Source organism: Apteryx mantelli, chromosome 3, assembly GCF_036417845.1.
Source record: "Apteryx mantelli isolate bAptMan1 chromosome 3, bAptMan1.hap1, whole genome shotgun sequence".
Taxonomy (NCBI): Eukaryota; Metazoa; Chordata; class Aves; order Apterygiformes; family Apterygidae; genus Apteryx; species Apteryx mantelli.
The window spans coordinates 129438213-129454368 of record NC_089980.1 but is presented as its reverse complement, the minus strand read 5'-3'; the positions used below and the strand labels follow the sequence as shown (position 1 = coordinate 129454368).

Sequence of the window (16156 nt, the reverse complement as noted above, 5' to 3'; positions counted from 1 at the left end):
TACTAGAAATGAGTTTTGTACAGTTTCTCTTTTAAGTCCTACAGACATTAAGCCCAGGATTTTTTTTCCTGCATTTCTGTGGCTTCTAATATTTTATATGACATGATTAAGCACCACCAGAAGTATTCCAAACCTAAAATGTTACAGAAATAGGTAAAGATGGCAAACCTTTCCTAGCCCCAAAGATCTAGAAAAATGGAAGGAAATACTGTGACGCATTTCATAGAATACAGAGAACTGAACTGAAATAATTCCTATTTGAAAGAGATTCATGTTATAAGTACTTTAATAATACTACATACAGCATGAGGCAGCACAAAATACAAAACTCTTTCTGAAGCTTTGGAAAAGGAAGCAGAATTTAAATGAGAGAAAAACCAGACATCTTTTAATCCTTCCTCAAGTTCTGTCCCTTCTTTTCTTCTTGTTCACAGCTTGACTCAGAGGGGCAGATCCTCACCTGATATAAAACAGTCAGTCTAGCTTTATCAAAGTCAGAGGAGCTACACTCACACCAAAGAAAAATCTGGCATGGTGTATCTAAACTCCAGATATAACATTAACCGTGACTAATTGTGAATGTAGTAGATGTTTCCTTCCTACGCACAGTTATGTCTTCACCTGAATATCTTTCTGCTTTTTATTATTAGGCTTAAATAGGACATCAAAGGTTACTCTTTTTTTAAATCTTCAGAGAAAAATGTCTCTCCTTTCCATAAGACTTTCTAAACTTCTCTTTCTTACTTTAATTTGCTTCCGAGGACTTCAAAACATCTTATTGTTCGAAGTAGAAGAAACATCTGTTGAAGTCATACTTAGTTTATTGGCTGAGATCAGTGATAAAAGACAGCATGGACACTCACCAAAACATTTCATTGCTATCAGTTTAAAACAAACCAAAAAATTACAAAAAGAAAGTATTTTTTAAAATAAAAGGAACATGGAGAAAATTTTGCAAGCCAAATAGACAAGAAAAACTGTGACTTTAATTCATCAAGCCTCACATGACTGGATATTGTATACCAGCCAGCTAAGGCCTAACTGCACTGCAAAAATGTTCTTTAAATAGCCCAGAAAGAGAAACAATTTATGAACAATGGTACTTCTCTCTACAGGATCTCCTGTTTAGAGGAACTGCCTTCCATACTAGAATTGATTTTTGCTGTTTCTATCTACTGATCAGTTTTACCGCTTGCCTAGTCATGCCTGATATTAATTACTAATCTTTTTTTTTTTGCAAAAAACAACAAGGATCCAATGTCATATATTAGATCTAATCCAGCCTGCTTTTCCCCTTCTTTCATAGGAAGTGAATAGTACACACTGTGAAAGTAGCACTGGCATATTCTTCCCCTTTTCATCAGTTTTTGCCAATGTAACACCTCTCCATGTCTCTCTGTGTTGCACAGAGAATAGGAGGAGGACTGCCTGGCAGGCTTACTTAAATCTGACTATCTTACTGGCATTGCAGTACAAAGGCAAATGATTTGGATAAAACCTTGAGCAATGAGGAGGAAGAATTGCAAGGTGCTACTTCTGAAACTTTATTTTACAGGTTACACTTCACTGGGAGGAGCAGCAGTGACTGAGTTGGATACTTAGCAGGTCTGGCCCTATTCAGATATTCTGCCAATTTGATATGTTTGTCTCTATAATTTCCATCTACTTATGGATCTTCAAGTGGGTTCCAGTTCTAATGCTACCACTTACTTATTCTTTATTCTTTTGTATTTTGATATTCCATTTCCTTTTTAATGGTACCTTAGTGATTTTTTGCTTTATGTGTTGTTTTTTCTTCCCTTACCCCTCAAAAAATTCAGTTCTGTCCCAATTATCCATTTTCCCCTTTTCCTTTTTGCAGATTCTCTCTGCTTTGCACCATCTTACTTATTCCCATGCACCATTCTGCCTGATTCTTTTTTTCACCCTCCTCTGTTCCCTATGTTTTCTCCTTTTCTATTAGCACTCTCTATTCCATTTTCCTTTTCTTCATGTTCTTTTTTCTCTACATTATTATTTTTTAATTTTCCTTTTTCTTTCCTGCCTTTTTTTTCAGGCCATTCACTCTGCCTTTTGCTTTACACATTAGCACTAGGCAGTGTGGAAATAAAGAAACAAATGAAACAAAGCATACTGGTTGAGGCTTTGGGGATCTGGCTGCTCTTACGTCTGTCTTCTACATATTCCTCACCAACCTGACAATCATTTTATTCTTTGGTGTCCTTCACACTTTCCCAATAGCACTAACTGTTTTTGCTTGAGGTAAGCGCTGTTTATTCAACAAAAAGTGTTTTGCTTCTGCATATACAATTGTGGAAAAGGCACAACTATTAACTATGGATGAACAGATAGGCTTTGCCTTTTTGTGCCAGATTTCTTAATTCCAAGGTTCAGAGGTTTATGACTTGTTTCTTGTAGTTCCAGATTTGCGGTCAGGATGCCCTAGCATTCAGTTGGCAGGATCTATGGCTTCTTTAAATATTTTTGTATTTCTGCTATTTCAGACAACTCTGTAACATTTATGTCAAACATAGGTATTTTAATAAATCTATAGCAGCCATGAAGGTCTTCTTTATAACCTTTTTTTAAAAATAAGTAAGCATTCTGCCTCTTTCAAAGAAGCAGCAGAATATCAGGATACCAGATATTGAAGGATAAGCAAATCATTCAGAGCAGACTCTTTACCAAATACTGATTAACAAGGTAAGAAGTAACACGTTATAGGTATCTGCAAAATAAAAAGCATAGTCTGTAGTAAACAGCTGTTGCTACTTGCTCCTACTTCTCCTACTCAGAAAAGTTTATTTCTGAGCTCAGGTGCATCAAGACATGCTAGAAATGGCACAGAATTTATCTGTTTCCTATATTCCTAACCTATTCCCATAGTTGTGGAGAAGAAAAAAAATCTTAAGATACTATGTTATTTAAACATCATGAGATTGTATTCCCCTGTAGAAGATGCACACTTTAATGGATCTTGGGTTTTAAGATGCTTATGGATTATGTGACTGATGAGCAGAAGGCAAAGAGATACCGTTAAGACTGATGGAGTTAGAGAATATAGCTATATTGCAACTTTGCAATGAGAGTTTTTTAAACTACATTTTTCATTCTTTTAAAAAACGTGTCAATTCTCTAAGCAGTATGACATATTTTGCAGCATAACATCTTGTTGAATTTCGGTAGATGAACTACCTAGAGGTATGCTAACTAAATGGAGTAACCACACCAACTTTTTTCTATGTTCTGTCTCCCTTGGAGCATAGACCTATCTTTTACACATATACAAGCATTCAAAAGGTCATCTAAAGCCACCCACCCATCTGCTGCTGCAACAGAGAGACACACTTTTGCTGAAGAAACCAGAATCTTGAAGAGACTGCATAAATACAATAGTAATGGAAGAAGTTGTTTTGAAATACTGATATATAATTAAATGCTACTTTAAAAAAAAATTAGAATAATTTCACCAGAGCTAAGGAGGCCTTCGGAAATATAAGCTAAGTAATTTGTGGCTGCTGGCTACTACCACTTGACAATTTTTCTATAGCCTGTGTAAAATGGAAAAGTAGTCTTAGTCCTCTTCTAAGGACTGTAGACCGTAACGTTTTGTTTTGTGTTAAAAATACTCCTTTCATAGGAACTAAAAGTGTGATTTGTCTCACTGAGCTCTATGGCTCAGTTTAGTTGCCCATACATAGGAGTCCATTCTCATTTGGTATGTCTTGCAGTATCCATCTGGCCTCCAGCTGGGTCTATTGTACATTCCAGGCTGGTCCAGGAAGATGTCTCAGACACAATTGGCCATCAGCAGTCAGCAATACATTTAGGTAACTGAATAGTAACCTAAATCTTCACTGACTACCATGGAAGGTTAAACACCCAGATTACATGCAGATGCCTAAAGTACTGACATCCATTAAAGTTCAGGCTCTGAATTTGAAATTTGGTTCTGAATTTAAAGCTGAATTTCTCTCTCCAAATTAAGGAGGATTAGACCCACCAGTAGAGTTATTCGCTAGCATTTACATTTTATAATGTTAGAACTTTAGCTATTGCTATCTCAGGTACGAGTCTGCAGGCTCTTAGGGTTCAATTCAGTTGCCTAAACATACACATTGCAGAAGGCCTAGGGTATCTGGGACACCCACACGGCACTGGCAGAGATGGCTCAGAAGACAGAGGAGGTCCATGCATTTCTGAGGTGCCAGTTTCATGCCACATGGGCATCTCAAATAGCGCCACATGTTGGGAGAACTGAACTGAGCCCAAAGAATGATTACTCACTCCTGAGAATGGATCTGCAAGGTCAGAGATGAGGCATGCTAAAACAGAGATGCTTAATGGTGTTTATGATGCATTTACTGAATAAAAAGAGGACCTGAACATTTGTGTTCTTGTTTCAGTGCATTGGTCTCTGTAAGATTTACTCTCTCTGAAAAAAGACAGGAAAAAAATAAAAGACAAGCATAGCTGTAAGGCACCTCAGAATTGAATAAAAAGTGGGCTACAATAGGAAGGAAGAGTTAATATGTCCTCTAGGTTCGAGATGTGTTAAAACAGTCAAAGTAGTGGACACAATTGCATTAAAGGTTGTGTTCTTTCATTTGTTCCCTAAATTATTGTCCATAGCTTTGCTCTAAAAGTGTTTATATTTTTCAAGTAACTGCGGCTGATCTTCAGGGTCTGCAGCCCCTGCAAAGTTGGTGGCCTGCACTAATTCTTTGGTTATGTAGACCTAAAATGTCAAATATCATAAAAGGCACGTTATTTTTATTACAGAATGATGGAAGTGAACCCTCATGGAAATTTCAGTGGGATAAACTGCCAATAAAACAGTTCAGAAAAGGTAAGATAAAACTTCCAGAATTTTGGAACCATTGATCTAACAAGCTCCATATGTATGTCAAAATATGATGAGAAGGTTGGCAGATGATAATATGAAAAGGCACTCTGTTATGTTTAGTTGCATCATAAAATGCTAGTTCAAAGAATTAATAGTAACAGTTGCTGTGTTTGATCCAACACTGGTAGCCAAAAAGGAAGATTTGCTTACGTTGCTCTTAAGTTAAAGTCTCACTGCATTTTAATTATTTCAATTAATAAATCATTGATTCTGCTAGGGCTAGAATTATGCCTCTGTTCATGAAGATTTATTATCAGCGGTTCCTTGATTACCAACAGTTGCCTGTAACAATGGAACTATCACAGGTACAGCAGTCTGTATTTCTGTATTTAAACAAGCTAATGATTCCAGTGCCTCATGCAACACTGCAACAAATTATTAAAATTCACCTTTTCTGGTAACTGCTGAGTTGTAGTCAAGGTATTATAGACATACATATTTGTTTTGATTTCTTGATAGAAATTTTCTTTGAGCTCTCATAAATTGCACTAATTATAGAGGCTCATCTATTTAAGAATGTGCCTCAATATTCATTACCCTCACAAGTAATCACTGCAATACTCAGAGCTCAAGGGGCAATACAAGATAAATTTATATCATCATCTCTGTTTTGGCTAGTCTGGACCAGTTTTAAAGACTACCCTGAACTGATCATTCACTTTATCAGGATTTTTTGCTTTCTGGTAGCGTCAAAGAGGTCAATGTGGACTGAAACCCCATTATGGCAGCCACTGTCTCTTCCTTTCCTTAATAGCTGATTTCTGCACCACTGCTTCTAGACTTTGAAAGTGAGATCATCTAACTCTTCTTGTAAAACAGGCCAAAGTCTACCCAGAGAGTACAAAACAAGTGTAAGATTGGATAAAAACTGACAAGGTCTTCAGATGTACTGTAAGTAGTGAAAGAACTCTGACAATATGAAATACATGACTGAGAAAGGAGCCCATAAAATGCTGCAGTTTTGCCAACATAGCATTCTCCTACATGCCTGGAAACATGCAAGAAATTTAAACACTATAGAACAAAGCTAGGATAAAATGAACCAAAAAAAATTTATGATTTTATGCACTTTATGGTGAATTACATTTTTAGGATCAATCCAACTGATAAGTTTCCAAGATTATACAATAAAAGGGTTCCTACTTAATTCAAGTACTTAATTGGCCAAACCAAAGAGAAGTTAGTCAAACTCTGACTCCGAATTCTTCCAAGGTCTGGATAGTAAATAAATCAATAAATATTCATTCAAGCATAATGATTGTAATTTGGAACTGGAGAGTATTTGAATGGGTAGTTGATGAATTGTGGAAGGAGGAGGGGTCTAGAAGGGTCACCAATTTCCAACATATAGGGACTTCAGTGAGGCTCCCATTCTACAGCAAGCTGCATGCTGCAAGAGCGTCACTAACTCCACAGGAAAAGGAGGGGAGAAGAAAGTAAAGGGTTTCACGAAGGCAAAGGATCTCATCAGCATGAGGTTTATTACAGGACTGGCAATTATTTCCACTCGCTGTGGAGAAAGGAAGGAGAATGTAACGCAAGAATGGTAACTAAAAGTCTGACAAACACTTTCTTGAAAACACTGCAATATGAGTAGTACGTTGAAGTTCTTCCCTCTTCTGTCGAAGAGGAATTAGTCAAGCTAGCAAATCAGATAAGTTATTCCAAATTTCTTCCAGTTTTGAACACTGTTTCCATATTTCTAGGCCACACTCTCTGCTTTTAGTACTATTTTCTGATACTAAGTAGTGATTTTCTTTACATTAGTAGTTCCCACAGAGTTCCAACCACAAGTGAGCTGACACTCCCATTGTGCAAACGGAAGTGGATCTTCAACCTTGGGAATGGGGGGGTTTACACAAAAAAAGTTTGGGAACCTCTACTTTAGTCTGGAATCCATTCAAGTGCCAGAGAGGATAAACATTTTGCTGTAAAAAAAAAGTGGGGGGGGGGGGGCAAAAAAAAATCTTTTCTTTGATGCTCTGTACCTCAAATCATTCTCTTCAAGAACTTGGCTTACCCTATTGCTAATGTAGACTATTTGGTCACTGTTTTGGATTTCTTGCTATCCACAACACGTTTTTTCACTATTTTTTGTAAACTCTTCCAAGAATTAATCTGGCAGGGTGCTGACCATTCTGGCCTGATCCAGAAAAACACTTAAGCCTGTCTTTAAGCACCAGAGTAGCTCTAACCAGATTGAGCTCATAATACTATTGTTTTACAAGATGGTGAAATATCTGTTTACTCATTAAAGTCTGAATATTAAGATTCAAGATTGCTCGTTATATCCATTACAGATGTTTTCTCCTCATAAATGACAATCAAAATTTCATTTGTTTGATGTTTATATCTTTGTTCAGTCCTCTACTCTATTGGATAACCCACAGTGAAAAATTCCAGACTCTTCTTGAACAATTTATTGTTCTTTTCTCTTTCTTCATTATTATTAATAGGAAATTCCAAACTTTGCAGATAAGATTTATATAGTCTTTCAAATGGGTCAGAACAAGGGAATATCAGAAATGTTAAAAAGCCTGTTTTGCAATTTATGGCTTTATTAAAAAAACCAAAAGCTTCAATTGCTTTAAGAAGTATAAAATTGCCAAAACCTCTGAGACTGATGCACCACAAAGGCATCTGTCCTGCAAACATTTATGCACCCAATTAATTCTAAGCACAAGTAGTACCCCGTTGTATACTTTCATTAGTGACATAGATAATAGAAGACAGAATATGATTATTATATTTTCAGATGACACCATGAGAGGAGAAGAATTAACAATATCATGTTGTAACAAAAAGTTATTCTTTGCATTTCTTGCAAAATAATAGATTTATTTCAGTTTTAAAGGGAACTTTCTACTTTTAAATTAAATGTACATAAATTGGGGACCACAATGATCTCTCTGATCTCTCAATATGCAGATCCCCAAAATGAACATTTTTGAACAGCTCGACATCTCATCTGAAAACTCCTGCTCAGCCCTAATCTTCAATGTTTATCACTCTTTTCAGCTGAACATACCCTCCATCCTTATTCCCTGTTAGGATCAAAATCTGTATGGTCCTGACTGATACTAGATATTGTGGTGATAGCAATAAGGTTTTTTTCTGCCTCTTGCAAGACTTTTCTGACTGTATTTCTAAATACTGGATTATTCATGATTATTCATAACTTCTCATCTAGAAATTAAACTCCTGTTTAATACTGAGTAGTATTGAACACCACTTTCAAGTTCCATGTCATGAACTTATCTCGCATCTTTTGAGATTTCAAAACTAAAAGTACCATCCTGAGTCACTCCAACCGGCTGCCTGTTGACACCGGTTGCATATCAAAAATTCCTTCTATAAAATTTTTTAAATGAGTAACAGAAGGAGTTAGCTTATTTACCCTAACTACCTACAATCTTGAAGGCCGCTCTGTATTCTTGACTCTTGCAATGGCAAAGAACCTCTTTCTAATGCCCAGCCTAAGTTTAATCATAGCTTGTCTATATCCAATTGTCTTTACGTTACTCTTTAGCCTAATTAGTTCTTTTCTTTCTTTGGTCATCACTCTATTGATATAGTTAAAGATAGCAATCATACCCTTTCCAGTCTCTTCAGTCACTCCTGTAATTTATCATCTTCTCATCCTATTATTGTGCCTGTATTCCTGTTTGTTCTTAGTTTTGTTAAACACAAATGACTAGAACTGTATAGTGTTCCAAGTAAGTCAGCCTTTTTTTTATGATTCTCCTTTGTACTCAGAACACTTCTCAGCTTAGTGTCAGTAGATTCTATTAGCAATTTCCATATATTTGTCCTGTAGTCTCTAATCTTTTTTTTTAGAGTCCATTTAGCCAAGGAAGGCTATATTAAATCATTTTTTCCTGGATCCTCTGGTTAATTTTTGTCTCCCAGAAGAGTTGAAGGTGTTGACTTTTAGATACAAAACACACTACAGCTTTGGTCCTATAAAGCTGACGAATATTATCTCTCTTCAATAAGCTATTTTAATAGTCCAGCTTGGTTGCATGAGATGACATTACAGCATAGAGATAACATCAGAGTCTACCAGCAGCATGGTATCCTCAGTGGTATTCTCTGCTCTAGGATTCTTCATCTTTTGTTTACTGACTTTTGGGAGAGGGCATGGCTTTTCATAAGATTTTTCTTAAGACTTTTCTCAAGCTTTTGGCTGTGTCTTTTCGAAAAGATGAGTACTTATATTTGAGCAGAACTACAGTGATTTTTAATAACTTTAGTATCTAAAAATATGCTGTGCAGTTTACAGTACTAAAAGCCTACAACTTTTGTTACCTCAGAGAGTTTAACAGGGAGTAAAAAAGATGGAGCCAGACTCCTCTCAATGGCACCCAGTGATAGGATGAGAGGCAACGGGCTAAAATGACATACAGAAAATTCCACTTAAACTTAAGAAAAAACTTTTTTTACCGTGAGGTTAGTCAAACACTGGAACAAGTTGCCCAGACAAGTTGTGGAGTCTCCATCCTTAGAAGATACAAACCCCAACTGGACACAAAGCCCTGAGCAACCTGCTCTAGCTGACCCTGCTTGAGCAGGGAATTGGACTTGATGCTCTCCAGAGCTGCCTTCCCACCTCAGCCATTCTGTGAGCCTGTGAAACCTGGCTCTTCATTGCACATGTTGAAGTACTCAGCTAGGATGTACTGAGTAAACTGCAAAGGCAGGTTTCCTCATGCTTCCTTTTCTTCCAGCCACAACTTTCTCATTCCCAGGTGCACAATGTTTTAGCTCCACCAAGAGAGGTAAAGGGTGAACCATTTTATTTCTTCCTTCTGTCTTAAACTGCCAGAGAGCTTGGCGGTTGACATACTTTCTTAGTCTATGAGATAGCTTTCCAGTCCCTTCAATCTAAGAACCAAGCTCTCCTAATTGTAGGCAAATACCTTATCTGTGAAATTTCTATACAAAAGACAGTGCTACTACTCCACCAGTTGATGCATGGGGGACTTAGGTTACTAAAATCTACCTGAGTCCTGACTAAGGAGGTCTGAATCAGACTGTAACTAGCTGTTTAATATCATAGCTCTCAGGCTTTGTGGTGAGTGATAAGCTTACAAATCAGTTAAGTTTTTTGGAAAATTGTTCTTTACTGAATGCATATACTACACCAAAGAAACTAAGAGTTCAAGCATCAGTCATAAGTAAATGATATAGGAAATATGTGTATATATAATTACAATTTGTGTCCTGCAAAGATAATCTCTGTTATGGAACAGTGAAAACAAACATAGAATCAAAACCACAAAAAAAGTAGGAAAGAACAGGCAGAGAGGAAGAGATAACAAGTAAGATTAATGTAATCTGCAGTACATTAGTCCACCATCTGATACTCAACCTGAGAGCATGTTCTGTAACACTGAGCTATGAATGGCTGGCATATCCCATGACTAGACTGATTTGATTGGAATAAGTGGGTCAAACAGTCAATTTGTGACAGAAAGTGCAGTCATAACTGGTCTTACATGTTCAACTTATTTACACTGAACAGGTCTTGTGTACAAAGCTTCTGGTTACTGGCAGAAAATCTTAACATTTGATCATAAGAGGATATTACTCTGATCATATTTGCATCATATATGCAAATATTCTTCACAATCAGGAAAGTAAAATGAAAAGACTAATCAGTGTTTCATTTTTTCTTTTGTAGGTATCACTAATGCTCTTGTAGCATAACATTTTACAGAAAATATTTATCTGCTTTAGCTGTTAACTTTTCCTTACACAAGAATATTTGTGAAAACATGTCTGGCTAAAGTCACCAGACCAAGGGTATCGTTTTCCAAAAGTGCTGTGCTGTGCAGGCTTGCCAGCCTGTTTGGAAACAGCTCAAGAATCTCTAATATGGCACATGATAAACGACAAAAACCTTAGCCTAAAAGTGCTACATCACCTTTGAAAACAGGACTCAAATCCACTTGCTGGTTCCACTTGAGCCTCTGGTGGACATTTGTTTTTATTGTAAAACTATAGTGCAGCTATTGATTCCTGCAGTAGACAGATCTGTTATTTTACTAGAATACTAGCAAAATTTCACAGTTTCCAATTTAACTCTGCTTCAGTCTAACTAGTAGGCATCATGGTATGGCTCTCCTGAGGACCTCAAATATTTTTCTCTATATGGAACACTTTTCACTAATTATTTAGAAGCAACCTTTCATACCATGCTCAGGTTTTGAGGGCAGAATCTACGCCTTTGTCTGGAAACTGGACGTACTTTAACAATGAAAACTTTCATGTTTATAATAATAAGCATTAGGGACTGGATTCAGTTGCCCACACACAAGCAACTAATACCAATTTAGATGTAATAGGGTTTACTGTCTGGTAGCTAGATGCTGCTTGAGTAAGGCATGTGTTTTCCCTACACTCTCCTGCCAGCCTCTAGTAGTTGTCTCAGATACCTGGAAGCATCTCAAATAGCAATATGTACATCTTTAGACAACCAAATGGAGCTCAAGCAATGGGATTTAGATTCAGACATCTCAGCTTAGGTGTCTACCAGCGAGCTAGATGTCTAAGCACCTATCATAGACAGTGGAGATCTGCCCCATACAGCCACCGCAGCTTGGAGTAGTCTCCCCTCGGAGTGGCCACCTCTCTGCTTGGGGGGCTGGCTCAGTTGCTCATGCACCGGCACCACTTGAGATGCCCAAGGCTATTCCACCCATGAGTCACCTCCCCAGCTGGCCAAGGGTCTCCCATCGCTCCTGTCACAGCCGCCAGTCAGGTGCCCTTGTTTCAAACACACGAGGGCATGTCAAATGACAACGCACACCTCAGTGTGGACAAACAAATCAAGCCTCTGTATTTTGTTTACTTAGATATCTAGGTTGTATATAGGCACCTATATTATAGACATCTACATTGAGATGCCTGCGTCTGAATTTGAAACACCTTTGGAGCTTTTGGCTTGGCATCACCAGCAGCTCACCTAATATTAGTAGGGATTAATTTCCACTGGTGGTAAGAAAGTATTTACCAAGCCAATTTAACCAGAACTCTATTACAAAAAGCTTAAGGGGAGTCAGTGTAAAAATGACTAGATTTTTACTACATATCTAGAAACAGATACCTAGAAGCTTTCAAAAATCCAATGAGGACCATATCTATTCCTTTTCATCCTTACATGCATTAAATTATGATGTCGAATGACCTTGTAAGTGACAGTTTGCAAGTGTAGGAATCAAAAAGTCTCTTGAATTCTGAATAAAATAAGCTTTACAAAAGTAAATACATTTGCATGAGTAAATGATTTTGGTGAAATACTTTGGAATTTATAAGCAAGAATACTGATGTGATGACTACACAGTATCATTACTATACAGTGCAATTACATACAAGAATTTTTTTTTGCATCTCAGTCATTATACTAAAATAGCACATTTTCTCTTATACCTATTTAATATATTTTTAAAATTTGTTAACTCTTTCTTGTTGTACATCAAATTATTCCAGAAAATGCATGGTCACATTTGGATGCACCAAAAATTTATTTTGCAAAATTGCATTCATATTTTAGGAAAATAATTCCTTTTATTAACTGTGCTTGAGAATAATTAACCCAAATAAGAAGAAAACTGGGATTCTTCTTCACATGTCTGTAGTTGGCCAAACTTTTGGTTTTCAGAGCAGAAAAGCTCTAACTGTAACTAATAGGAGACTGTGCTTATAAATGAAAAATAAAAGCTAGCATGAGAACTGAGAAGGCAGCCTACTGGTGTTTTGGGATTTTTTTTAAATAGACTTCTTTGAGGATTTTTCATTTTGGAAGTTCAGTATTTAACCTTTTTTTTAAATCAAATATACTTTAAACAAAATCACCATGATTTTCAGCAGTCTATTTATTGTATTACACATTACAATTAGTAATTTTGAAAAATTAAGTTTCTCTAGAACACATTATCAAAGAACAAGTATAACTGTTATTTACCAAAAAGATTTTTTCTCCCACAAAATCAACTGATGCACATCCAAGTAACCCCTGGATAGAGCCTGCTGAAAATCTTTTGCACTTCATGTATAAGACCTACTCAAATCAAGTAATGTGTGCAACACTGAACCTAAAAGGCATTAATGCCAGAAACAACAACTGCACTACATCAAACTCAGGAAAAAGTAATGGGACTAGAAAGGGAGAATTTCCAAAAATCAGAGTTTTTATTTCATCTGTAATATCGTTGATAAATTGAAACGCTACCATGCAAAATCTCAGCACTTTTTTGGCTGGAAAGGCTCTCATGCTAATATAATGAGTCTGGATTACAGCGGTTTGCCAAGCTTAGATCATGTGTAGATTAATAATGATGTCTTTTAATGTCTTAATGATCTCTTAATGAAATACATTTATAATGCTATGATTTGGAGAGAACTCACTAAGCATTCTTCATATCAGAACATGATGTTCAAAGCTAGTTTCTTAATAATAATTAGCACATGTACTGTGTTTTTTTTTTCTTCAAAGTGCTCTAGGAACATTAGTAATTATTTAAAAACTCATGTGCTGAGTGTACGCTATCTGTTTAGGCTCTAAGAGGCCCACAACAATCAGACTGCAGCTAGTCAGGAAAGTCCAAGCAGGAGAAAATTTCTTCTGTGCTCTGAAGAATTTTAGATTAGCGCAGGAACGACACGCCACAGGATAAATTAAATGCAGGTGTCAGTCACTTCATACCAACACTATTAAACAAATAATACAGACTTAGACTATACTTTTAAAATGTATACAGAGCATTATATCTTAATTAAATTCTTCCCTAAGGAAGTGAAGGAAAAGCCTCAGAAACAGAAGACCTTCCCCAACACCATCTGATACCTCTTACTTTGCTAATTTCTGATCTCAGCACCTAAAGTGAACGTTTTAACATACGCAGTCAGAGGCTTCTGTGCTAATCTGAAACTCCCTAATACTCAGTATCTGCAACCTACAGTCAGGCCATATAGAAGCCATACCCATTGCTCCTGTGGCTGATACCTAGTGGTACAGAGGTTAAACTGAACAAATTAGAGATTGAAGGTGGCTAATCTGCTGGAGCTCATCATCTGCCAGACAAGTAGAGATCAGAAAAGAGATCAGAGATCAGTTGTAGCCAAGCAAGACTCAGCTTGAGTACCCAGAGAACGTGGTAACCTGGGAAGAGAGGCTTTCCTTCTCAGATTGGCAGTAATATATCTCAAAAAACAGGGAAAACATTATTCTGTGAAATTCCATCCACTGCTAGTATAAAGGAAGTGTTTCATGGCATTGTAGTGTTTCTGTTTTAGGTGGAAGAGTTAATAACTCACGAGAGAGGGAATTGAGAGACTTTGTTCTATTCCTGGAAATATCATAGAATTTTGATTTTCACAAATAATTCAAGAATAGGCTTGAAAACTCCTGAAAATTTTAGCTTTGCATAAAAATCTGGGCTTTTCTAGTCAGGCTAGATCTTTACAGTTCTTTCAATACCTACTGTAATTACTGTGCCTCTCTTTTCTTTCTACGTAGAGATGACAGCAATTTTTGCCTTCGCAGGGATGTTGTGAAGATGAACATATTAAAGATTCATCAGTAAGAAGGTTATGTACCTAAAATAAACCTGTAGCTAGATTTACTCATTTGAGATTGTGAAAGATCTGGTTGTCTGCTCATTATCTCAATTTCAGAAAAAAAATAAAAATAAATAAATATTCCTAAAGTTTTGTGCTGAGTTTGAATATCAGCAGTCCAAAAAAGTGTTAATTATTACCAGTTCTAATTTTCCTTGCCATTTTTCATCAATGCAAGATTTTAAATTAACGCAAGAGATACTGCAAGCTTATTTAATATGAAGCCTTATGAAAAAATTCTCATATATTGAAAACCAGTATGTTTTGGCAAAATATCCATTTTTTTCTATTTTATTTGACAAAAGGAAGAAGTTAAGGGGAGTGGAGAATTTGGTGATCAAAGGAATGGCATGAGATATTCAAATAATAAAAAACTGGTTGTAACACAGGAAACACCTTTAGTAAAGGGCAGAAGCTGAAAGCATGCTGATTATTTACACGTTGCACTCACTTGGACTACTTCCAGCCCAATAATGGAATTTCACTTTATCTTATGCTAATTTTTTGGCAAATGACAGTGTGGCACTCGTGAGGACTTGAGAAATCTGACCTAGAAAAAGCTGATACCAAATTCTTGAACACTCATGTTCTATTTAGGCTATACACGTGATATAATCAAAATAAAAGGGAGGGGGAGAAGGGTGAAAACTCCAGAGCAAGGCTGTCGGATCTCAAGCTGCTGACTTCTGAGCCTGAAGAAAGAAGTGACCAATTTCCATTCTTTTTCTTGGAAGCCTCAGCAAGGCCAAGTTTCATGGAACAAGCCTTGCCCTACCTTAGCCATCTCCCTTCTGTCTCCTGAAGAATAAGTCCACCCAACAAGGCAAGCAATTCCAATAGACTTCTGCAATCTAAAGCAGGAAATTCCTTTCAGCACAGCTTTCAGCAACGGAACGGACTGTCAGAATGTCTTCCCAGAGGATTACAGAGCTCCTGCCTGTGAATCAGTGGAGCAAGTCAGGCACTTATATTAGTACAATACCTCCAGCTCCACTTCAGACTAAACAAGGGCAGCTTTTATGTACATTTATGCAGAGGCTACTTAACACTTCCAAATTCAGTGCAAGAATGTCACTCTTATAATATAGACTATTAAGAACTTAAGAAATACATCAAGTGGAAAAAAATGCTTCTTCCTGTCAGAAGCACAATCTAGTATGCATCCTTCCCAGCTCATAAATGGAATTAAATGTTTTCTGAATTAAAAATGCAGTCTTTTTTATTTCTGTCCCATGTCTTACATAATTTTATTAAAGGCCTTTTCATAGTCTTCCAAAAAACCCCAATGCATACGCAATCACATTCTGCATGTCCAAGTGTCAGTGAGCATGAGGAGGTGTGTATATATCCATCTTCTGCCCTCTTTCCCCCATAATAACTTGTTGAACTCTACTGTCCAATTTTGAAAAATTGTTAATTCTAGAGGCTTTCTTATTTCAATTCATAACGTGATGCTGCTCATTGGAATTTACTTAATGATGGCTGACGGCCAGGATATGATTCAGCTGCATAAACATATGTGAAAGTGCTAACTGAGATGTCCCAGGGTATGCCCCTAGTGTCCCTGAGATGCCCAGATACCAGCTGCCAGTCCAGAAAGGAGTGAGCCCCCCACAAGTCCCGTCTCAT

General features: G+C 36.9%; 1 long non-coding RNA gene across 7 annotated transcripts in view; it reads left to right on the top strand.

The window, feature by feature from the left end:
• LOC106492254 (uncharacterized) overlaps nt 1-15704 on the top strand; it is a 105465-nt gene extending 89761 nt beyond the window's left edge. The window contains exons 4-8 of one of the 7 annotated variants that reach the window (XR_001293959.1): nt 1556-1605; nt 4783-4849; nt 5661-5797; nt 14427-14489; nt 14833-15704. This is a non-coding gene — a long non-coding RNA (uncharacterized lncRNA). Of the gene's footprint in view, nt 1-1555; nt 1606-4782; nt 4850-5123; nt 5201-5660; nt 5798-14426 lie in introns of those variants that run through there. The other 6 variants (XR_001293957.1, XR_001293961.1, XR_001293962.1 and 3 more) reach the window with 6 other exon arrangements.
• The last annotated feature ends 452 nt before the right edge of the window (nt 15705-16156 follow it).